The sequence below is a fragment of the Mustela lutreola genome, chromosome 13, assembly GCF_030435805.1.
Source record: "Mustela lutreola isolate mMusLut2 chromosome 13, mMusLut2.pri, whole genome shotgun sequence".
NCBI classification, from domain to species: Eukaryota; Metazoa; Chordata; class Mammalia; order Carnivora; family Mustelidae; genus Mustela; species Mustela lutreola.
Window position 1 is genome coordinate 31,446,922 of NC_081302.1, and position 27,262 is coordinate 31,474,183.

Sequence of the window (27,262 nt, forward strand, 5' to 3'; positions counted from 1 at the left end):
TTTTATTTAATTATTTGACAGACAGAGATCACAAGTAGGCAGAGAGGCAGGTAGAGAGAGGAGGAAGCAGGCTCCCTGCAGAGCAGAGAGCCTGATGTGGGGCTCAATCCCAGGACCCTGAGATCATGACCCGAGCTGAAGGCAGAGGCTTTAACCCACTGAGCCACCCAGGAGCCCTGAGTTGATCTCATTTTATTGTCTCAACAAACCCAATACAGAGAGCAGAGGAGTTAGTGTTTTCTCATAAACAAGGTACTATATTTATATAGTTCTGAGAGGAATATATAGAATATATAGAAAGAATATATAGAAAAAGTTCTGAGAAGAATATTAGGATAACAGAAAAGAATGCCCTCAAGAAGTTGGAAAGATGAGAAATATGTCACTCTAAGAAATCACCACATAATGGATAAGAACAGGGAGGAGAAATCCAGTCATTTAAGAGCCAGCATCTGGGTGTGTCACAGCAGGTTGACCCCTGCCAGAAAGCACAGATGTAACAAAAATTTTCTCATACAGCGGCAGGTGACTAGCCTGAGATGAGTTAGTGAAGTAAGCACTGTCTGTGTCTACCTGCACTAGCCAAGAAAACAGGGCTCTCTCAGAACAATCTGGTTTACTTGGAGCAGAAATGGCATTCCTAACCCTGATGAACCAACAGAATCTTGTAGAGGTTATATAACTTATCTCAGACATATTGCTATCTATTACCAAAGAATAACTAAGAATCCAAGTCATAATTAAAATCCAAATTAAAAAATACATGGAGACAAATGAAAATGATAACATAATGGTCCAAAATCTTTGGGATGTGGCAAAAGTGTTTCTAAGAGGGAAGGTTATAGCCATATGGGCCTACATCAAGAGTCAAAGAAAATCTCAAATAAACAACTTAATATTATATCTCAAGGAACTAGAAAAAGGACAAATGAAACCCAAAATCTGTAGAAGAAGGAAACAATAATGAGTAGAGCAGAAATAAACTATATAGAAACTAAAAATACTAAACTATAGGAACTAAAAAAAACCATAGAACAGATCAATGAAACCAAGGCTGGTTCTTTTAAAAGATGAACAAAATTGATAAATCTTTAGTAAGAGTCATCAAAATGAGAGAGAAAGGGAGAGAGATGATTCAAGTGAACAAAATCACAAATGGAAGAGGAGGAAAAAAAGAACCCAACACCACAGAAATACAAAGAATTATAAGAAAATATGAAAAATTAAATGCCAACAAATTGGATAATCTAGAAGAAATGGATAAATTTCTAGAAACATATAACCTCCCAAACTGAATCAGAAAGAAAGAAAAAAAAATTTGAACAAACCAATTCCCAACAATGAAATTGAATCTGTAACCAAAAAATTCCCAAAAATCAAAAATTCAAGGCCCAATGGCTTTATAGGTGAAACATTTAAAGAGCAGTTGTTAATATCTGTACTTCTCAAACTGTTCCAAAAAACAGAAGAGGAAGGAAAGCTTTCAAATTTATTCTGTGAGAGACCTGTACCCCTGGGGATAAAAATATATGTTTATAAAAAATAAAAAATTAAAAAAAAATTTATTCTGTGAGGCCAGCATTACTCTGATACCAAAACCAGATAAAGATACTACCAAAAAAAAAAAAAAAAAAAAAAAAAAAAAAAGAGAAAGAGAGAGAGAACCACAGTCCAATTTCTCTCGGAATACACCTATAAAAATATTCAACAAAATATTAACAAACGAAATTCAACAACTCATTGAAAAAATCACTCACCATGCTCAAGTAGGTTTTATTCATGGGATGCAAGCGTGGTTCAACTCAATGAATGTGCTATATCACATCAACAAGAGAAAGGATAAAAACCATTCAATAGATGCAGAAAATGAATTTGAAAAAATACAATGCCTATTCATTATAAAAAAAAAAAAAAAAACTTTCAACAAAACACCTTAGAGGGAACATACCTCAATATAATGAAAGCCATATATGAAAATCCTATCGCTAATGTCATTTTGAATGGTGAAAAACTGAACTTTCCCCCTAAAACGAGGAACAAGACCAGGATGTACACTCTTACCACTTTTATTCAACGTAATTCTGGAAATCTTAGCCACAAAAATCAGACAAGAAAAAGCAATAAAATGCATCCATATTGGTAAGGAAGAAGTATAACTTTCTCTGTTTATAGAAGACATGATACCATGTATACAAAACCCTAAAGACTCCACCAAAAAACTACTAGAATTGATAAATTCAGTAAGGTCACAGTGTACAAAACCAATATAGAGAAATCTGTTGCATTTCTATCTGCTAATAATCAAGTAGCAGAAAGATATTAAGAAAATAATCCCATTTATAATGGGATTTTGATGACACCAAAAATAATAAAATGCCTAGGAATTCACCTAACCAAGGAGGTGAAAGACTTATACTCTGAAAAGTATAAAACACTGCTGAAAAAAAATTGAAGATGGCACAAAAAGATATTCTATACTCATAGATTGGAAGAACAAAGATTGTTAAAATGTACATACAACATAAAGCAAGCTACAGATATAATGCAATCCCTATCGAATTACCAACTGTGTTTTTTTCACAGAACTAGAATAAAATATCTTAAAATTTGTTTGGAACCACAAAAGATTCCCAATAGCTAAAACCATCTTGAGAAACAAGAACAAAGTTGGAGTTATCACAATCCCAGATTTTAAGTTACAATACAAAACTGTAGTAATCAAAACAATATGGTACTGGCACAAAAACATACACATAGATCGACAGAACAGAATAGAGAGCCCAGAAATAAACCCACAATTACACGTGGGTTTATTTTGATGACAATCTAAATTCTTGCCTCCTTTAGATGACAAAGGAGGCAAGAATATGCAATGGAAAAAAAAAAAAAAGAATATGCAATGGAGAAAAGTCTCTTCAACAAGTGGTCTTGAGAAAACTGGGCAGCAACATGCAAAAGAATGAAACTGAGCCACTTTCTTACACCATACACAAAAATAAACTAAAAATGGATTAAGGATCTAAATATGAGACTTGAAACCATAAAGTAGAAGAGAGCGCAGGCAGTAATTTCTCTGATACTAGCCATAGCAACAGTTTTCTAGATATGTCTCCTGAGGCAAGGAAAACAAACATAAAAACTATTGGGATTACATCAAAATTAAAACTTCTGCACAGCAAAGGAAACAATCAACAAAACTAAAACGCAACTGACTGAATGGGAGAAGATATTTACAAGTGACATATCTGATAAAGGGTTAGTATACAAAATACATAAGGAATATATAAACAACTCAACACCAAACACAGCCCAATAATCCAATTAAAAATGGGCAGAAGACATGAAGAAATGCCTTTAGAGAAGGTATTTCTCTAAAAAAAAGATATGCAGATGGCCAAAAAACACATGAAAAGATGCTTAACATCACTCATCATCAATAACATACAAATCAAAATCACAATAAGATCTCACCTCACACCTGTCAGAATGGCTAAAATTAGAAACACAAGAAACAACAAATTTTGGTGAAAAAGTGGAGAAAAGGTGGAGAAACGTGTGCACAGTTAGTGGGAATGCAAACTGATGCAACCACTGTGTTTAACAGTATGAAATTTCCTTAAGAAACTAAAAATAGAGGGGTGCCTGGGTGGCTCAGTTAGTAAGCATCTGCCTTTGGCTCAGGTCATGATCCCAGAGTCCTGGGATCAAGCCCCGCATCAGGCTCCCAGCTTGGCAGGAAGCCTGCTTCTCCCTCTCCCACTCCCTGTCCTTGCGTTCTCTCTCTCGCTGTGTCTCTCTCTGTCAAATAAATAAATAAAATCTTAAAAAAAAATAAATTAAAAATAGAATTACCATATATGATTCAGGAATTCTACTACTATTTATCCAAAGAATAACAAAATACTAATTTGAAATGATATATACACCCTTATGTTTACTGCAGCATTATTTAAGATAACCAACTTACGGAAGCAGCCCAAGTGTCCATTGATAGATGAATGGATAAAGAAGATGTGATATGGGGCCCCTGGGTGACTCAATTGTTAAACGTCTGCCTTCAGTTCAGGTGATAATCCCAGAGTCCTGGGATTGAGCCCCCATTGGGCTCTTCGCTCAGTGCAAAGCCTGCTTCTCCCCCTCCCAATTCCCCCTTCTTGTGTTTCCTCTCTCACTCTCTTTTTGCCAAATAAATAAATGAAGTCTTAAAATAAGAAGAAGAAGAAGAAGCAGTATATACATATAATAGAATATTACTCAACCATAAAAAAGTGGAATCTTGCCATTTGCAACAACACGGATAGATCCAGAGAGTATAATGTTCTGTGAAATAAGTCAGTCAGACAAAGACAAACAGGATATGATTTCAGTCATATATGGAATTTAAGGAATAAAAAAAAAAAAGAGAGAAAAACAAAAAACCAGACTCTTAAATATAGAGAACAAACTGGTGGTTACCAGAAGGAAGGTGGGTGGAGGAATGAGTGAAATAGCTGACTGGGACTAAGAGAACACTTAAGTGATGAGCACTGAGTAATTTATAGAATTGTTGAATAATTATGTTGTATATTGTACACCTGAAACTAATACAACACTATACTAATACAACAGTATATGCTAATTATACTGGATTGGATGGGTGGATGAATGAAGGAATGACTAAAAATAAATAAACAAACAAATAAATAATTCAGGTTTGAATCATTTTATTGCCTGTGTCTCTTTATCTAAATAATCGTTCTCAGCCTGTGGTTCTCAGATCTGCATCTCAACATCAACAGGCAATTGGTTAAGAATGCAGATTTTTGACCCTTGTTCCAAACAGACCTGTTCCAGACCTAAATCAGAAACTCAGAGTTGGGTCCAGTAATGTGTATTTTAGTAAGTGTTCCAGGTAATTCTAACGCACAGCAAAGTCGAGTACTAATATTCAAAGACCACTGCACAATGTCTTGCAACAGTAGATAGTCAAGACATGATTATTAAGTAATTTTCCAATTGATGCTTTTCTCAGAATCTGTAGGATGTTGAGATGGGGTAAAATTGAAATATATCTTAAATATCCTTTTCTGGGTTTTGTAGAATATAGAGAGAAAATCTAACAGTTTCACCTTGCAGATACCTCCAGCATTACACACTGTATTTTAATTAAAATCCCACTGATAAGTAATCAAAGTATATCTTAATACAATGTTTCTGTTAAGGAGATGAATTCTCACTGCTGATAAATTGCTATGTAGGTAATCCATTGCTGATAATTAAAAGTTAGCTGTAGTTAAGAAAACAGTGATGAGAATTGTTGATCCTCGTATATTAAGATACTGCACTGGGTTTAAAGATTGCTTTAAAAAACGATTTTTTCCTAACCAATTGATATGTGTTTAAATAACTTGTGATGTCACTCTTTTCTAAATGAACTACATAGCTATATCTACATAGTTATATGTATATCTACATATGTTATATCTACATAGATTTGTTCATTTCTATGGATTTTCTCCTATAAATCTCAGAACAACCACAGAAGGTAGCTCAAGGAGATGAAATGACTTTCGCAAAGTTACATGCTGATAGATGGAAGAATTTGTGCAATCCCCATACACACACATAATTTAGAGTTTTCCTCCCAAATTCGATATCATACAGATGCTACTTAGAAGGAGAAGGAGGAGGAAGAGGAGGAGGAGGAGGAGGAGGGGAAGGGGGAGAAGGGGAGGAGGAAAAGGAGGAAGAGAGAGAACATACATTCTTTGAGGTTTAACTGTTGTGCAGGGATCTGGCTTTTCTGAGCTGGTTGCTATGATTGTTTATGGTGCTATCTTTGTGCTAAAACAATTCACAAAACCCACTGTGCTGCAAGAAATACGGGATTCATTTTCAAATTTTGCAAATGGGTTCTTGTTAGCACTTTCTTTTGTGGGATTCCAAAGTCAGAGCTGCCTGGGTGGCAGCTAGTTTTTTATTTATAGTTACTTGAACTAACACGAATTCCAGACACTAAACATAGACTTAGTGAGAATATGCAGACACAATTTAACTTTTCCATAATAACCTTGGTTATGATTGGCCACTGTGAAGTTCCCTCTTAATTAAATTTCCATACCACGTTGCAGACTGAAAAAAATGTCTCCCTATCAAATTTAGCACTTTGCTTGTACTAATATGTTCCCTATCATCTCTAATTTCAATGATATGAGTGTTTTTGAAAAATCATTGCTGTGTTAGTTCTTAAGTGTTTTTAAATTTTCTTGGATCATATTTCAGGAAACCAATATCATGGTATCCAGTTGTGGGTTTGAAATAGAATGTTCCAGACCACAGCTTTAGAAGCTTGTAATCCACTACACAATTGTTATAAAATAATCAGTCATTTATGAGGTCATGAGGTTTTTCGTTATTTGTCTTATTTTATTTTTATTTTCAACAATATCCCTCATTTTAATGAGGATTTCAGTCTGCTGGAAGCCATCAGGAAAAAAAATATATTCCAATGGAGATATATATATATATATATATATATATATATATATATATTCCAATGACATTTAAAAAATAAATATATGCTCATAAAAATAAATAAATAAATAAATAAAACAAAATAAATAAATGGATATCCAAAATGGCTTCAGAGTTTCCAAAAACACTATTTGGGACTTGAATACAAATAAAATTATATTTTTATTTTATATATTACAAAGGACCTGAAATAATATGGCCAGCATACAACAGATAAGCAAATGATCTCTACTCTCTGATTTTGATAAACACGACAAGAATTTCTACTTTAATGATAGGTTTCTTAAATTAATATTAGAATTAGTTGGCATTCCTTGTCACATGCATCAACTGACAGCACAGAAAATATGTCAAGGAGCATTCAGAGCACCTGGAAGAAGGAAAACTTAAGATTCTAAAAATAGTTACAGGTAATCCACCAAGAGTCAGGAAAATACAATACACTGTAGTAAGAGGCTGAAGGGATTATGAACACTGCTGTTTCAATTTATATGTGGCTGAACCGAGGCCCATTAAACTAGATAACTTGCCTAAGGTCACAGACGACTCTTTTTAAAATTTCTTGGGTCATATTTTAGAAAATCAATGACTCTGTGACCTTGGACAGTTCTCTACTTTAATATATATCACGATATAGTTTAGTGTCACAGGAAAGACTCATATCTAGCATTCTTGATGCTCAGAAATAAACAAGGCTCAAAATTTATTCATTATTCACCTTGTGCCATGAATTGTATTCTATCATTATCTTATTTATATTCTCAGGTTTGCCCTTTCAATTTATTTTCCTTTATTAATAAAAAATAACAATAGGAATAGCCCTCTATTAAGAACCTATTAGATCCAGTTATCCTATATACAATTATTTCATATTTTACTAATATACTATAAAGTAGATAAACTTGTTGATGAAATACTGCCAAACATAAGATATACCAAGCTAAATAAGCCAGAAGGGGCAATACCATAGTATGAAAAGACTGACAGCATAATTAAGTCTATGAAAGTATAGAATTAATACCAATCACTGGATGAACTATAGTTACAGGGCAGAATGCAAATGCTATAAACCTTGATCACTTAACAATAATAATATGATTAATATAAAGTATGAAAAAGATCGAGAAAAACACAGGAGTGGAAGTTAGCTTATTGCTTCATCTTTCATATTTCAGAGAAACAGAGTGAGTTGGATACTTTGTTTCATATTTGAGAGGCAACATGTCTCAATTAATATGGATAAATCAAGAAATACAAATGTGTATGTGTTATTTAGACTCATCTATATTATTCAAAGCTATCCATATCATTTAAAGTGGCAAAGAATGCCAGGTGATGAATATGGTGGATTGGCTTGCTCAACATTTCTATATTTTTAAATGCTTTTCTACCTGAAATGCTGATCCTCTCTCTCTCTCCTTCTCTCTTTTTCCTCCTCCTCCCCTTTCATATCTCTCTCTCATATACAGACACACATACATGTATCATCCCATGGAGAAAAGATGAGTACAAAGAAAAATATTAAAATAAAATAGTGGTATTAAGATCAAGAAGAGTAATTATAACAATATGGGCAAGTGGGATAATTTCACCTTGTATCATATTAGATTTTTTTTTAATATATGCAATCATAACATAACGCTAAAAGGATAAGGCCAGAGCAGCTGGTGACTCAGTCGGGAGTGTATCTGACTCTTGATTTTGGCTCAGATCATGATCTCAGTGTTGTGGGATCGAGCCCCATGCCGGGCACTGCACTCATCATGGAGTCTGCTTGTCCCTCTCCCTCTGCTCTTCCCCATGCTTATGCTCACTCTCACTCTCTTCCAAATAAATACATAAATAAATAAGCAAATGAAATCTTTTAACAAATAAAAGGATAAAGCCATGCAAACAGAGACATTAGATCCAAACAAGGAGATGTCAGAAGTTAGTAATACAGAATTAGATAAATTTAATCGCAAAACATAAATAAATTTGACAAATAGTGACATCAGAAGAAGATAAAAATTAAAAGCCATGATGAATCTTTAAGCATCAGATAACACAGAACCAAATACAAATACTAAAAATTGCTCTAAGTACAAGAAGAAATTTAGAAACAAAATAGTAACAAGAAACTTAAATTTTGCCTCTTTCTGGACCAAGGGTCAGCAAACTTATTCTGTGAAGGGTCAGACAGCAAATATTTCAGGCTTTGAAGGCCACAGATTCTGTCACAAATATGCAATTCTGTCAGACACATTACATAAATAAGCAGGCTTTATTCCAATAAATCTTTATTTACAAAAACTGATTGCTGGTGGGTGTGCCCCCTGTCTTAAATTTTTAACACCTTCTCTAGACCACAACTGGTCAACTAAGTGAGCATATGGAAGATCTGAAAAATATAGTAACACTGATCTAATTAATAGCATAGATCATAGTTCTGTGTAAACAGAGAATACACTTTCTTTCGAATTCATTTACAAAATTTTGCAATGTGGAAGCAGTTGCTACCATTTACCAAGTATTTTGTATGGGTTTGACGCTAAGAAATTCGCATGCATCAACTCATGCAATTTCATGAAAGAGATACAACTATTTTTATGCCCATTTTATAGGTTAAAAAAAAAACACTATGGTTTAGGTCACAAAAAAGTTTCTATGTTATCTCCTACTACCTCTCTGCTTGCTCCTTATATTCCACTTAAACCTGTTCTAAATATATATAGAAAGTTTCCTGTTCCCACACCTTTAACCATGTTGTTCATTCTGGCTAGAATTCCCATTCCTCGCATTTCCACCATCAAATTTCAGTCTTTATCCAAGATCCAGTGCAATGATATCTCTTCCATGAAACTTTCCCTTTTCCATTTCAGACTAAACCAACCTCTGTCCTCCTCCACACTCAGAAGGCCTTGCTCTCTCTTGGCAGTTATGTTATCCTCTGCGTTTCTAGTTACACACATATGTTCCTTCTAGTCCTTCTTGGGGAGACATATCTAATAATGTGAACTTATTCTAATTATTCTAACTTTTAAAGTATTCACATCATAACAGACATACAATAAGCAAAGGAAACACTCATGTATGAGTTGAATGTACCATGTTACTTTTCCTTTTCATAATGAGTTATGTATCATTTATCAACATTTATCAGATGATTATTTTAAAGGCATTTTTAGAGTCCACTAAAAAGTGGGTAAATCAACTTATCTTTCTATTGATCAAGTCACATATACATGCAAATACATATGAATATGATGAAATTATTATATATAATGGATAAGTTGTATATATGTGTTTATATTGTATATAGATGTAATACTATTATGGCTAAGGATAATTATGGTTTAAGGATAGTTTTTCCTTCAGGGATGTTTGAATCTTCTATTCTATCACATTCTATCACAATGCCTTTTGAAAATTCATTGATTATATTGGCGGGGGCGGGGGGCAGAAAATATAGTTGAAGAGAGACCGAAGAGCTACCTCTGACTCAGCTGAATTAAGTAGTAAAGGAAAGAGCCATTCTTAGGTCGGGTTCCCTCTTGGGCCAGAACTTCCTCTGGGAAATTTCCCATCAGAGAATCAAGTGGCAAACCCAGACCCATGATGATCACACTAACGAGTTAAGAGTAGCTGTAGCATTTATAAACTGTAACTAATTCTCCACCAGTTTTTCTGTGAGGCAGCCATTCCAACAGATGTAAAAAGCTCTCTGTAAACAATTTTAGCAGTCATGTGTGATCACAATACATTATGTAACAGATGTGCCCAGGAAATTTAATTTGAGGGAAGAGTGAGGATTCATTGAATTCAGTAGAATAGCTTATGACTGAATGAGAGATTTCTGCAAAGCTACCAAAGTTTCTTCAAGAGAAGCTTCCCTCCATAGTATTTTTCTAAACGTATGGGTAAGTATCATTCTTCCATGCTGAAAAAGAAATTAATTAAATTGTTCATTTATTATTGTATTGTTGGTAGTGGCAGTTAGTGACTGATTCTTGGCCTGCAGGCTGGCCGTGCTATCACTCTCAAAACATATATTTTCTTTTACCATCTTCCATTTGCACTAAACAGTAAAAAATCTTGTAAGGAAGCAGAAATTCAAAATTAAAAAACTAGAGAGAGAAAACTCACTATTCCCTGTTCTCGAATATGAAAAGAAAACCTCTGGTAAATTGCAAGTGGTTCATACAGGCTTTCAAGAATCTCAGCGCTGGAAATGAGCTCTAATGAGCAGGTCAGAAAAGGTTTACTCGAAATGAAGGGGTTTTGGTGAGTTGTTCTTTTTAATCTCCTTTTTTCCTCAAGGCACTTCATAAACATTAGCTCATTAATTTCCCAACACCTCCATGACACAGGTTTGATGAAAGAAGCCACTTATCTTCCCCGACTTTCTAAAGGAAGATGGAGCCCAAGCATTTCTTTTTTGCAAGGAAAACAGTCTTGACCACACTAGGCCCCAGAGGGACCTGGTATGTCTCTCGATCTATAAAAACAAGAACAGAGAATTTCATGATTTCCTCTAGGGAGTTATATCTTTGAGGTGGAGACAGATGTGGCCTTTACCCTTAGTCCTGTAGTACACTGACTAGAAAATGCTGGACAGGCAGTTTTAGAGAGTGGATTGTGCTAAAAAATATTTTAGGAGAATCCGATGAAAAGTTGTGAGTAGGAGCCTGTGGATACAGTGGGGAGAGGACACAATTCTTCTGTGTTCCTCACTTGTCCAATAATGAATGATGGAACAGGAAGGGATTGCGGGTCACTCAGGATGGCTGGCAGTTCGTACCTTGCACGCTAACTCTGAGTGGGAGAAACTTGCTGTTCTGAAAGAGTATGTGGCAATGACTTTGGGGCCCTAACCAGTCCCAATAGGAACAGCAGCGCTGTCTTTGGAAAGGGAGAGTGGAGTCAACATACAACTTCCCTTGATTTTCCCAACCACCTATTTGAAAGGTAGATAAAGGAGCTCGCCCCTGGTCTCAAAGCTGGTAAAATCTGGGTCTTTGGTTCCTCGTCTGGTATTTCTCCAAATTATTCACTTGCAAAAGAGAAATCCATATGCAAAAATGTAATGGCTTAACTGTGTTTACAAACAAAATATATCAATTGTGCTTGCATAGAGCAGAATTTAATAAAGCACAGAAAAGGGTCTGCTCTCTTTCACCATTTAGAATGACGAGCTGGATAATAATAATGAGAGTAAATGCAAATAACGCTGTCACCATTCAGAAGAGCAGAGCAACTAATATCGAAGTAGAAAGATGTGGGACGCCTGGGTGGCTCAGTTGGTTAAGCAGCTGCCTTCGGCTCAGGTCATGATCCCAGCGTCCTGGGATCGAGTCCCACATCGGGCTTCTTGCTCAGCAGGGAGCCTGCTTCTCCCTCTGCCTCTGCCTGCCATTCTGTCTGCCTGTGCTCGCTCTCTCCCCCTCTCTCTCTCTGATAAATAAATAAAATTTAAAAAAAAAAAAAGAAAGATGCTAACGCTCTTTCTGTTGTCGTTTATGTGACCCCTATACCAAAAGTCTCGTGTGTTTTTGTCCAAATAAAGAGATTATTTTTTTTCCATACTTATACTATTATGGCATGATCTCGAAGTGGTCAAATAACAAGAATTTGCCCTTCTTCTAAAGTTGGCACACCTGCCCCATGGCTCTCTGTGATTTTCCGGCTCTGTGACATGCCTCAGTCTTGAGTCCCTCAGGTGGTCGCAGCTCAGCTGACCCCAGTGCTACACTGTCCTCTGCTGAAAATAGCCTCAAAGCCCTGCTCCTTCCTCAGGGAGGAAGCCCTGCTCTCCCTCTTCCCAAGCAGGGCAAAAACCAGGCCAAAAACATCTGTGGCTTTTTTAAAGACCCTTCACTGAAGGTTTAGAGATAAGGAGAGTATAACGTATAGAGTAGCATCCATTGGATAACAGACCCCAAATTTCATCACTGAATGAGTCCCAGGACCTTCAGTCCAAGTCAGGAACCCCCAGCTTATACCCCAGAGCCATTGATTTTCCTACCCTGGCTCCTGAGGATATCTTTCCTTTGGAGCTCAAATGTGCAATTTTTAAATTATTTTACTTCATATAATATTTTTGGAAGGAAGCTTTGCTCAGCTTGCCATGTTTTGACAATCCCTGGATATAGTTGTTAAGTTCAACCCCATGGACTCCCAAAATTGTTTATTGTAGTTCAGAGGTTAGGATTTTTATGTTGATTTCACCTCAAATTCTACTGCATTAGATGTCAATTCCTTCCACATGGATAAAGTTACTCAAAATCTATTGAAATACTTTAAAATTATACTCAGCCTATTTTTTTTTTTTTTTTTTTTTTTTTTTTTTTTTTTTTTTTTTTGCCCCTTAGTTTTGGAAACACTCTTGATTTAAGACAATCAGAAAAAAACGTAAGAAGAGAAACTTAACTGGTCTCTCCATGTTCACCAGTCATGATGACTTCAGCTTTTTTCTCCTGCTCAACCTGCTGCAAATTCATCATTATCTGTCAGTGACATCTGGACCTTTTCCACACGTCTGTCCGGTAAGCTGGGTTTGAAGCACTGTCTTACTGAACCTTGACTGCATCTACCTGGTCAACACAAAAGGGTCAGACAATAATACTGAGCTTGGAATGTGTTTTTTGTGTTACTGCTTTGGGCTGGATTGGCAATAAATGATTCATGGGTTGCAGAAATGAATATGTAAGTGAAATGGAAGTATTGTGTGTCCTTGGTCTGACAGCAGATGTGTGAAAATTGTAGCAGAGTTTTTAGCAGGGGAAGAGTGAAAGAAAGAAAACAATTCTGTGTCAGCTTGCTGGACTTTCCTCTGATTTCTAACAAGGAAAAACATCTATTGTGTTGTGTTCTCAGCCTTTTGTCTGTTCAGAGGACTCAAGTGTCTGAAGCTCTAGGCAAAGCAGAGGACTAGCAGACCCTCAAAACTAATTCAGTGAGTTTTCACTGAATGTGTTTTGTGTTCTAGACCCTGTGTGAGTTGTTGAGAAAACTACTGTTTTTTCTACTGTTGAGAAAAGAGCCACGGTTCCTGCCCTCAGGGGTTTGAGTCCAGTGTGAGAAACCTACATGTATAAAAGGACCATACAGATATATCACTTACCTAGGAGTTAATTCATATAATTTGGGGTCTATCAGAGCAAGGTATGAGCTCATGTTCAGATCCCAAGAAGGCTCTACAATTTTCAAGAGAGAATTTAATTTTGATTTTTAAATATTGAATTCTGAGTATACAAATACAAATAAAGAAAGAAAGAAAGAAAGCAGGAGCAGCTAGCATAAAGGGCCTTCTACTCAGTGTATTGGTTTTTTTTTCTTTTTTTAAGATTTTATTTATTTATCTGACAGAGAGAAATCACAAGTAGTCGGAGAGGCAGGCAGAGAGAGAGAGAGGGAAGCAGGCTCCCCGCTGAGCAGAGAGCCGGATGCGGGACTTGATCCCAGGACCCTGAGATCATGACCTGAGCCGAAGGCAGCAGCTTAACCCACTGAGCCACCCAGAAGCCCCAGTGTATTGGTTTTTAAAGCACATGTACAGGAGCGCCTTAGTGGCTCAGGCAGTTAAGGGTCCAACTCTTGACTTTTGGCTCAGGTCATGATCTCAGGGTTGTGAGATTGAGCCCCGTGTTGGGCTCTACCTGAGCATGGAACCTGCTTAAGAATGTGTCTCCTTCTCCCTCTGCCCCTCCCCAGCCTCCCTCTATTAAGAAAAGAAAAAAAAAAGCACTTGTACAAAACATGAAAAGCCCACATCCAAGAACAAATAAACAGAAGTATATGATACTCCAAGCTCAGCATTAGGAATGTTAAAACCCAGAATGAACTAAGACTTAAAAAGAATGGCACAGAACTAAAGAGGCTTTGTTTTAACTATGTTTTGGGAAGAAGAATAAAAAAGGAATAGCCGCAGTGTTTGGAACAGATGGTCTAATGCTAAGAGAGGATTAAAAAGAAGACAAAACAATTCGACTTTTCTCTACCTAGAGAAAAATCTTCAAACTGGAAACAATAAACCAAATAAAATAGAGCAGAAAACCAAACGGTAAATGATAAGACTTCCTAGATATTTTGGATGAATTTTTATTAATAGGCCAATTACATTTCAAACTTTATGGATGATGTTAATGTAAATGTGTCAAGTACAAGAATATGAGCAAATGTTATCCTTATTTTGAAAAGGAAGAAAGAAAATTTAAGGGAAAATAGCTTATTCAACAGAAGGTGAAAGTCTGAATTAGTTATCAATGATCAAACATATGGATTTGGGGTACTAAGAAAAAAACATATTGGTAATTAGGGGTCTCCATACCAATTTATGTGAAAGAAATTATGTTAAAATAACCATATTGGTTTTTTTTTTTTTTCATGTAGTTATGACACTGGTCAGTCAGACAAAGAGATCAGCATTCTCCTTGTTAAATATAGGAAGTAAGGAAAATGGGGAGAAAAGGGTAAAAAGAAGAAGGAAATGACAGAGACATGAAGGGAGAAACAAAATCTATTATGAAAGGATCCAGAAGACAAAATTCAAACTGATTAGTACGAGCTACTATGAGGGATACTTTGGTTAAGTAAAGAGAAAAAAAACAACATTGAAGGTTGGAGTCATTACCAAGTGTTACATGCAGGCAATTATATAACTTATTTCAATCAGCCCCAACAACTTTATGAGCTAGGCATTTTATGTCTTTTTTTCTAGATGAATGATTTAAAGTCCTAAAAATTTGCCATGCGGGCCAAGTTTACATGAGCAGAAAGGGACAGAGCCAGGATTAATAACCATGTCTTTTCAGTCCACAGTCCTGGCACTTGGCTCTTCGTCACTGTGCTTCAAAGCAATAAAAAGTCTTCTTGCCATTAAGAGAGGCCACCAGAATCAACAGGATTTTGTAACTTGTTTGATATGAGAAGTGGACGAGAGGGAGGGATCTAAATGACTCCCAAGTTTCGACTTGATGACAAATCTAGGCATCTTTTACAATTAAAAAGAGAGATGCCAGCATTATCTTGTATCATTTGGAATACACACATCTATCAAATCAAAACGTTGTGTACCTCAAACTGAACCAATGTCATATGTGAATTATACCTCCACAAAGTTGAAAAAGGAAAAGAGACCTATGGAATGGTCTGCTTTCTGAGGAGAGGAACTTCCTTGAGCATTTTGCGTGGACGGCCACCAGTCAGACGAAACAAAGAGGAACTTTATGAATCAGGGACTGAACTAAATACCATGAAAGACCCCTTCTAACTGCAAGTTGTTATAACTCTGTGATTGTGTTTTTATTAAGGCCTATTAGCTTCCTTACTGTCATAACCCTTCTAGAATATTTACATTGTCTAAGATTAGCTTGTTAACCAAAAGTTATAAAATTTCAGTAGAGGTATTTTGGGGAAGGAAAATCTCACCATCAAATTATACTATGTAGGCAGCTACCTACATTGTCTTGGTTGAGAAATGTATGCTTTGATTCCAACTCTGCTGTGCTTCTCTCTGTGACTAATGGCAAATTGTTGTATGTCTATTTATGTACCTACTTTGTAACATCTATTGCTAGTAATTTAATTTGCAATTTAAAAAAGAAGTCTTAGTGCACGGTAGGTTTTTAGACCTTTCTTCCTACATATAGAAAGATATTTAACATATAAACCTATGCCATCTATTGTATGTTTAATTTATAATTCAGGACATAAGTCACCGTGTGCTAGAGCACAAAGAAAATATAAGAATCTCCTAAAAGACAGAAAAGTTAAAAAATCAATAAAAGTTAAGCTGCCACTTTGTCCTAAAAGCCTGAACTTATTTTTTAGCTATGGATTATACATATCACTTCTTTTGTATTAAGATAATAACTAATCCACTAACAAACTCCACATGTCTTGATTTTTAGCTCAACTCAACAGTTTTCACCTACCATCAGATACATCTGCCTAAGCCCGCCTCTTGTACACCGTTACTACAATTCTGTTCCCCTCTTTCAACCAAGAAGATCAGAGGAATATAAAATTGGAGAAAATACTTCTGGAGAATAGTAAATGGCTAATTTTGTAGAGGTTAAAAAAGAAATTTAAATTAACCAAGTTGGAATCAAACTGGGCTCTAAAAATTCTCATATTCTATTTCAAGTTGGAAATCCATACTTATGAAGAGGATTCCAATAGGCAGAAGAAAATGACACCACCTTCTCCCCTATTTTATATCCTGAAATAAAGGAAGGGGAGATAACTTTTTTTGACACTGGTAAATAAACCACATAATCCTAATTCCTGCTAGGCACCTTCCATACATGATCATATTTAATTATCACAAAAACTCTGACAGATGAGGACACTGAGGGGAGAGAAGATAAGTTACCTGTCACAATTACAAATCTAATTAATGGTAAAGTTAGAATCTAGTCAAGAGGAGAACTCAAACCGCTGTCTTCTTTACTACACCACTCAAAAAGCCTTCCATTATACGGAACTTAGTTATATTTTATCCATGGATTCAGCAATACAGTTTTTCTTTTCTTTCTGAAAGCCCACAAAATTGAGAAGAAGGAGGAAATTTGATTCTTGGGTAACACATAAACACTGGGGTTATAACAGCTCAGAAAGCAAAACTGGCTCTAGTGGTATTCTGTTGGTAATAATAACTGAAGAAGTAGGCAAGTCAGTGCTGGTTCAGAAGATTACTACAGAGGTGGACCCCAGCAAAGAGCTGAGATAGGGTTCCCTTGTCAAGAGTCAAGTGAGAGGGGGCACCTGGGTGGCTCAGTGGGTTAAAGCCTCTGCCTTCGGCTCAGGTCATGATCCCAGGGTCCTGGGATCGAACCCCGAGTTGGGCTCTCTGCTCTGCAGGGAGCCTGCTTCCTACCCCTCTCTCTCTGCCTGCCTCTCTGCCTACTTTTGATTTCTCTCTCTCTGTCAAATAAATAAAATCTTAAAAAAAAAAAAAAAAAAGGCAAATGAGAGGCCCTCAGAGTGAAGTCAACGCTCTAGTTTCAGAGAAGGAGAACAAGGTTAAGTCCATGCTACAGGGCTCTGTCCACTTAATGGAGGCTTAGACCAGGTCTCAGGACTAGGCAGAGGTACAGAACAGGAGAAAAAATGTTACCAGACCAAGAAAGTATCAGCTCTACAATGGCACCATGGGAAGTAAGCTTTTATGGAATGATCCAGGAATGTGACCTACTTCCAAGGCACATCAGAATGAAGACCTGGAGTCAATATGGAGGTAAATCTTATGGGGGGTGGGGGTTAAAGGAAAGAGGTACTGGCTCTAAAATCAGAGCTAAGACCAAAATAAAATCTACTTCAAAACTACTCCTAGGAAATCCTTTAAATCACCTATAATACATAGTGATACTTACACACTACAAGCTTTAGACTCACTGAACTAGAATAGAAGAAGTGAAAAAAACATTCAACAATTTGAATCAAAGTATTGCTCGTCTTTACAATTTATTCAATTTCTTTTAATTTTAACCTCCTGTGATTTTAAAATACGTTAATAGATTTGTTGGCTGCTGAAGGAATTAAATGTAATTGTGGTGTTATAGCTTTCCTCATATTGAAATCTTAAATTTTATTATTTTTTTAAGATTTTATTTATTTATTTGACAGAGAGAAATCACAAGCAGGCAGAGAGGCAGGCAGAGAGAGAGAGGAGAAAGTAGGCTCCCTGCCAAGCAGAGAGCCTGATGCGGGACTCAATCCCAGGACCCTGAGATCATGACCTGAGCTGAAGGCAGAGGCTTAACCCACTGAGCTACCCAGGTGCCCTGAAATCTTAAATTTTAAGTCAAATGCGTTATGTGCAGTATTGCATCAATATGTCAAAACTATCTTAGAGACAGATGTATCGGTGAATTGTGGGAGCTGTCAAGAGTATAGTCTTCAAAGAGCTAGCTGAGGATGGCTAAAACAGGGAAAATGAGGTTCCTGAAAAAGATGGATGGTAAATCACACTTGTGGCGATAAATTTGGCCATGATCTCTTTGAAGGAAGTATGGGATCTTTTGCAGCTTTGGCAAAAGAAAGTTCTTGAATCACAAAGCAGCCCCCTATAATAATCATAGGAAGCATCATTCTAGATATATTTGTTCTCCAATAGTTATATAATATCTATCAATTTGTCATCAGAGACATATATAAAAATAAGATTATAAAGTAACGGTAATAAATGGGTAATTAACATACCAAAATAGGCACAGTCCAAATGAACATAGTGACTTGACAGATAATGTATAAAATGTTTTTTAATGTCACGTGTCATTAGAAAACTACTTAGTTTTTAGCTAGAATTATTTTAATGGCTGATATAATTTAAGATTTAGTTCAAGTAGATTTTAGTCAAGAAAAAAATTAATCTTCTCTCAAAGATTAAAGATACTGTACCAATTAGAATACTCCCGAAATGTGTGAAGGCTTTTCAAAAAAGGAAATCCCAAAAATGATCATTAGAATTAGTGCTAAGGAGAATACTTTTACAGAGCCCTGGAACAAAATCTTGCTTCTTATCTTAAGATACAATAATGATTTTATGAAATGCTTCTATGATGCCAGCTAGTAAACTTGCCAAAAGCTTTCTGAGATTACACCATGGGTGAATTATGTTCTCTCCTCCAATCTAGAACAGCTGCAGGGTTTCAAATACCAGGAATGACAGACTTTCAAATTCTTTGAGTGACTGGACTCAAAAGCAGTCTTGGCCAACAACTATGGGCAGACAGAGATGTCATTCTTTGCTTATGTGCCATTATGAATGGGATTGCTTCCTTTTCTGAATTTCTATATCATTGTTTATACTCATTTGATTTTTACCTTATTCTGCTTCACATTAGAGGTGGAGTTTAGTCTTCTTTCTACTTGCTCATATATCTTGGTGATCGGTATCTATGACTGATAGCAACAGCCAATATTTGTTGAGTGCCTAGTCATGTTGCAGAGAAGATCACATGCATTATTTCCTTTTAGCCTCTTAACAGGCTGATAAGGTGATATTACTATTCTCTTTTTACTTGTGGAAACTTACGTTTGGTTAACTATTTTCTCCAAGTTTACATAGCTGGTCAGGAGGAATAGGGATGGAAACCAGGGTGTCTGTCCAGAATAAACTCACAAATGATAAAAAATTTCCCACTCTCCTGATCTTGCCTTAGGGAGAGGTTGTAAATATTTAGATAATAAAATGTGGTTATTGTAGACATCTACCTTTCCCTGCTTTTAATGAACAATTTTGGTTAGAATATGTTACACAATAATGGGACATATCTAGAGTGTGGATTTTGTCTGAAACAAACAGAAGCCCTCAATAGTTAACCTCGGTATTTTATAATAATATTTTGTTTCCATATTTTAGGTATTTAAGTTTATGTTTTAAGGCATTTTTATCTTTTTCACAGAACGCTGCCCTCAAATATTTAGTTCTTGGTTCATTTCTTTCTTCCTTCTCTCTTGAGGATTTTCTAGGCTTTTGGCAATTCTTAAATTCTGGTTTAGCTTTGCTCACACTAGGCTGATATTATTTTTCTTTCCAATTTGCAAGTGGCAGCTGTGTGTTGGTAAGTGTGCATGCCGACATCCTCCATTCCCACTTTATTGCTCTTGTTAGCATGCCAAAAGCTACCCATCATTCATATACAGTGATCCCATTTCTATACCCTGCCCCCCCTACACGCACTTAAAATTAATTGAGTGAGTTATTTTAAGACAACTGCAATCATGGACTTGGCATTTATCAAAGTCTTAAGATAAATCTTTTAAGATCTAAATGACATAATCCTTATTACTGCTTAGACTCACCAAGGATCAAGTAAAAATACATTACAACATGCTGTACTCACTGTTTAAGTCATTACTCTATGTTTCCAGTTACACATTTTTATATATATTTTTACATAATGGTCTAAAAAAGATTTTAATTAGTACTTAGCCATCACATTCATGAAACTCCCCATGGTTGCATAGTGGCTAAGACTATAGTCTTTTCTACTCTTCAACCATAGAGATCTGATCCTTACCCTGCCCAGTTACAAACTGTAGGTCAAGCTTCCTCTTTCCCAGACCTCTTTTCATCTTAAATAGGAGCATATTGAAGGTCTTGTTTGAGATAATGAAGCCAAAGGGCCAGTGTGGGGAGTGCTCCAGAACTATTGCCTCACCCCTTATTTTACAAGTGTACATGTCTCTTCCAGACCTACGGCATTGATATTTGATTTCTGTTGATCCTTGAATTCATGTCTTCTCTCTGAGTTCAAGATTCACATATCCACTTCCTACTTGGTATCTCCACTCAAGTTGAAGGGAAATCTCAGATTAAATATCAGAACAGAACAAATACCCAATCTCCACTCTCTGCTGTCCTAACTTACTCCCTCAATTCAGCAAACATTACTCACTATTGCTCAGACCTATATCCATAATATGTTTTCCCCTCTGCTCTTCATTCAATTCCCTAGTAAGTCCAATGGGCACTACTACCTCTAATATGCCTCTAATTATGACCAATTTCCATTTTTTTCTGTTGTCAACTTTTGTTGGCTTGGACTTCTGTGACAGTCACACAACTGTTCTCCCTGCTCCCCAACAGAAGAAAACAGAAGCAAGCTGTAAGATCATTAAGCCAAAGCAAAGAGAAAGACAAGCTCACTGCTGTGGATTAGGTGAGTGATTCTCAAAGTGAGAAATGCTATATTTAAAAGTCTGGACCTGGAGTATCAGCATCTTGTAGGCACTGATTACAAATGCAAATTCCCAAACCTACCCCAGATCTACTGAATGAGAATCTCTGAAGGTGGGGATCAGCAGTCTCTTTTAACACACCTTGAAGGAAACCCTGATGCATGATTCAGTTTGAGAACAGTTCAGCTTAGGCTGCAGTTGATGGTTCCCACTACCATACCAGAACAATGCCAAAGAGGAAGTGATAACCCCAGTGCCTGTATCAGTCTCCACACAGCAGTAAGTGTGCAGTGTAAGGAAGGAACTGGCACAGAGCACCTGCCTAACCCTCTCTCCTTAGTGGTACAGCCTCAGATCTAGTGCCCCAGCCTCAGGGATAGAGGCCACAGAAAGGGGAGTGCCTCGACACAGGGGACATAGCATCAGCTTCCCACTGCATCAATAGCAGTGGGGAAACTCATGACAAACCTGAAACCACAAAACCATAAAGATCATCTACTACAGTTTACTGGAAGAATGTTTACTCTTTTTTTTTTTTTTTTTTAACTGTGGTAAGAACATTTTAAGTTGCTTTTTTCAGTATGTCTTCTATCCTAACACTTCCATGGCCTATTACAATGGTCCAGAAAAAAACAGCAGATACTCTAAAGGTACCTCTATTTGACCCCACATATGATGAGGTTTTCCCTAAATTCTCTCACTCCTCCACTAGAGTCTTCCAAGAAATGGACTTAGTCTTGTTTATCTTTGAATATTTAGCCCAATTCCTAGCAAATATTAAACTGTCAATAAATATTTTAACTTAATTAAAACTAGAGATAGTTTTCCCTTATAAATTCCAAAAATAATTGATTATCTGGAGGCAGATTATTTGACTTTGTCCCTATTTAGTACCCTGTACTTTAGACAGGCTGACACTTACCCTAGTCAGCAAACATGATGCTCTTTTTCACTTCCTAACTGTCCCTCATATTTTTACCCCTATGGAAGAGATTGTGCAAGGTATTTTATAATTGATTTGCTAGACAGCTATTTATTGACTTCCCCAGAGTAAGTAATCCAAGAGAGAGATAGAGACAGAGCAGAGCACACATACACCCAAAACCACAACTTTTGCCACATTTTATTTGCTAGATGTAAGTCACTACATACACCCTATCACAGTAAGATAATTAGGTTCCACATATTGAAAAGAGGAGTATCTAAAAACGTATCTTAGGTCCACAGCAATTTGTTTACAACTGTAACTCAACAAACACTTCTTTTGAAAAGAGACATTCTCTAACAAATTTTAATTTCCCATAATAAGTATTTATAGTCTCAAGGTCACAAGTCAACAGATGGCAGAAAGAGTAAAACACACATCTATGAATAATAAGAACACTCTGTTTTTCTTGGTAATCAATTGTAGCCAGAAACTTAACTATTATGACAAGATTCCTAATAGTATTGATTTCACATAAATTTGCAAAAGGTTGATGAATAGCTTGTATGGTGTGTCCAAGTGATAGGAGGAGATGAATGGCTGAAGCAGTGAGTTGAGAGAAAGAGTTCTGATGAGTAGAAATGAAATTAGAAAGTTAGAAGGGAATCAGTCAGATGATACAGGTCTTGTCAGCTAGGTAAGTATTTTGATTTGCATGCCTTAAACTAGCCACTGGAAATTTTGGCATAGAAACTTAATCTGGTGTATTTTTGAAAAGACCATTTTCAATGCCATGTGCAAAATTGACAATAATGGTATAAATGCGGAAAGAGACAAGAGACAATTGCAAAGATCAGGCTTGGGCCAGAGCGGTAGTGGCATAAGTGTTTGATAGTGTAAATCCAGTTACATTTTAAAGGTAGAACCAACAGGATTTGATGATGGATTGGATGTGAATTATGAGAGAAAAAGAGGACACTTTGACATAAAGACTGGACACTTGGTGTACCACTTCCTGATATGGGAAAAACTATGGGCAGATTAGTTTCAGAGAGGAAGAACAAGAGTTTGCTTAGAATATGTTAAACTTGAGATATATTACAGAAATATTATCAGTGAGGATAGGCTAGATGTAGATGCAGAACCAATAATCCCACAATATTATTGACTTATAAATAGGTCTATTTCTAACTCTTATTTCAAGTCCAACAGTGCCAACAGCAGGCTCTGCCCATTTGGGTCACTCCGAGAACCACTCTGATGGAGTACAGACACACACTTTTTTGTAAGATACCATGACAGCAAAGGGAATATGGTGACTATGCTCTGACTCTTTAAGGCTTCACATATCAATGACCCTAATATACTTCCTGCTCTCATTTCATTAGGAAAAGTTCAGTGGGTCTCCATAGCCATAGTAACATAGATGTGGGTGTCCAGACTGATGGAGGGTTGGCAATACACAGTGGGAGCAGGTATAGAGGGAACAGTGTCCTATTCATCCTAAAACATGGTCTGATGAAGTACCTGTGAGATACCCAAATGGAGATATCTAGGAGGCATCTGGATAAACAGGACTGGTGTTCAAAAGAGATCATCACGATGGGAGTCATATATTTGAATATGCACAGCACCAAGAAGGCAGTGGCAGTTATTAGAATAATTGAGGTCAACGTGGGAAAACACACAGAGCTGGGAGAGGAAGGAACCAAGGAAAGAATGTTGAAGGACAAGAACATTGAGACAATATACAAAGGAACAGGGAGAAAAACTAGGAAAAATGATCAGAGATGAGAGAATTCTCAGAAGACAATGGCTTCTTAAAAACTAATGTTTGGTTTTTCACTAGATGGTATAAAACTGAAAGGCTAAAGTGAGTTTGAGGCAGTAATAAGGAAGCTTAAAAAAAAGTAAGTGAGATGAAACTGATTTTAAATTCTTAGGAGTGACTGTTTAATAAGTAGATGGATAATTTGAGTCTTACTGTCTTTATGTTTTTCTGACATTCCTCTGTAAAAGCTACATTATCAGCCTATATTAGAAGGACAAGTGGTGAGGCTGGTTTTGCCATGTTGTTGTAGCCATGACTTTGCTGAATTTAGATTGCCATAATACTGCTGTCTAGAAATGCTGTGCTAAATTTCAGCAGACCATATCACCTTAGCAAACAGTGATGACATCATCAATGCCAGAGCATTGCATTCTGTATGTGTTCCCTTAAGAATCCCACTGAGGTGCTCTGAGACATCAGCATGAACACAGGACAGAGGGCCATAGAAACCCATTCCCTGTAATATTTCTTAGTTTACAAAGAAATTTCATATGCTGTCACATATTTTGAGTTACGAATTAAAATCTGATTAACTTCACTTTCAGGTGTTTGTATATACTATTGTTTAAATATGGATGTGTGACATTCTAAAGAAGGTATGACACTCTAAAGAAGCTAAAGGTTGATAGACAAAATTTGTTTGGGGTTAGAGACCCCAATATTAGGCTCCATATTACTCAGGTATCATACTTTGTTTTAAACCTTTACATATTTCAAGTTTATTAAAACTATTCTCTTGGAACTCCTTTTAAAAGGTACTTTAAGGATATATAAACAAACATGGTTTTAATTTGAAGTCAACCCTAAAATATCTGGAAAAATCCCATGAATTCTCCAGAAGTCCCCAGACAACCAAACTAGTTCAAGTTAGGACAATAATCATACTAAATTTACTTATAAACCTAAAATAAATAAGAAAACAAAGCTTGCAAATTTGTTATGGCATTACCATATGAGCCATCGATGAGTGCCTTCCCCTAAATAAAGGTGTACCACAGGATAAAATCCTTAATGAAAGATTAATATGAAACATTACAATATTTACATCTGATATATGTGTAAAACTACTTAAGGAGTTAGTGGTGTTTCTAATTAATAACTATAATATGTTTTAGTAATACAGCCCATGGAAAATATTTCTATTTTAAACTCATGGAAAACAATATTTTTATGTATTGAAGAAAACAATCTGACTCACTTTTTTTTTTGACATGTAGGAACTGAATAACACTTCTTTCCTTTTTAAGAAATTACTGTTTTATTTACTCAAGAGAATTATCTGACCCTGAATTTTGCTCAGTTTCTGAGTAGATTCTCAACATATAAGCATTTTCCTTACAATTGCACTGATTTTTCGAGATGAAATTTCTTGGAGTCTGCACATTTTCATCTGCAGAGTCATAAGACACACAATTCAGATTCCCTTTTTACTGAATTTTGATGAAAAACAAAACGTTTTTATGTGGAGACTTGAACTAAACTGTCTCTACAATCCAGTTTTACTAAAAATGGTCTGTATCCTACAGAACAATATTATTCTTGATTAACATATACAGCTGTCTGATTAGGCTGGTTTCAGAAAGTCGGGCTCCTCTATGATGAGATATGGCAAGTGAGACATTTTCAGAGTATACTGCACACTTAAAAGTAGGTAGAAGAAGGATAGACAAGAAGGAGAAAATCCTAAATGTTGGATCAATATAATGACACAAAAGTGATCTTACACACACATTTTCTGCAACACTCCAGGAATGTTCTGCTGTTCATTGGATGGAGTTATAATTATTGCCCATTAACTTGAAGATCCTTACCCTGACCTATCAGTGGTTTCATGGTGCATGTTTGGTCATATCCTCCACTCCATTATAGCTAGTCCTCTTTGTCCTTCAAGTAGCTGACAGAGCTTGAGAGTAGCATTTCTCATTTTACAATGTATTTATCTGCTTTTATGTCTATCATCCTGACCAGACTTAGATCCCCTACTGAGAAAACACAGTCTTAATCATTTTGTATCCCCAGTGCCTAATAGGGTTTACATCGGGAAAACCTCCATAATGCTTGTATAATAAGAGAATGTACTGACACAAACACAAATTGAGTCTGTGTGTCTGTATGTGTATGTGAGAATGAGACAGTATGTGCACACACTTATATGCATGCATACACAAGTACATGCATAATTAACAAGATATATAAATATATTTATAACAGGATATTAAAATACAGAGCTTTCTGACTCAGTTTTAGTTAAAGCCTTACGACAACAGATGACAACAACCTCCTAAGCTAAATCACCTTAATAGGACATTCAAAAATTCAAAAACTCAAATTTTCTGAGACATAGCCCCTTATAAACACATTAAGTCTATTTAAGCACTAAAGCAGAAGAGTAGAAGAAGATGGAAATTAAGGACTGGATCACTTTGGAGAAAGTTGTAAGGGTTTGCATCACATGCCAGAGGAAGGATGATGGGAACTTTTATCTCATCCCACCCATTGTGAGAAGAACTTCAAAGAAATCACTTGGAGAAGGGGCTATATGGTGCCTGGATTTTGAGGCTGCAGTGGAGGAATGTTTGACTCATGGGTGAGGTGCTGATTGAGGATATCTGTGGCACTGCAGCAGAGGAAACCATTTGGGGAATAAGTGCATCTGCAGAGGGGCAGGCCTAAGATGTGTGTTAACAGGTGTATAAACTGCAAAAGGGATATTAGCTCAGATTGTTTAAAATAATACTCCCTAGGAGGACTTCTTGTACAGGGCAAGTAGACCTCATCAAAAAGAGGCATAATATTAAGAGGGAGCATCTTCTGATGCCAGCCACAGCACAGTGCTCTGATATCAAGAGTACCATTGTAAGAGATGTGAAAAGAGAAATCTGAAAGCACTTACCACCAAGGACAATATAAGTCATGGCCAAAGACATACAATGCCAGATACATGAGTTTCAGTGATGTGAAATCTGTTTTGTCAGGCTTCAACCAAGAAGGAGCAGACGGCAGGCAACAGCTGGGCAAGCAAAGTTAGAAGTAACAGGTAGGGATGCAAGAACTTAGAAATGAAGCTTACCGAGGCCTTCTTTCTCCCTTGTAGTAGTAGTTCAACTGGAAGCAAGCCTGAGCTCAAGAGAGTAAGAACCTTTAAATTGGAATAAGGCTGAGAGATTCATTTATCACTCTGAACTGCATTTTTTTTTAAGATTTTATTTATTTATTTGACAGATAGAGATCACAAGTAGGCTGAGAGGCAGGCAGAGAGAGAGAGGAGGAAGCAGGCTCCCTGCTGAGCAGACAGCCCGATGTGGGGCTTGATCCCAGGGCCTTGG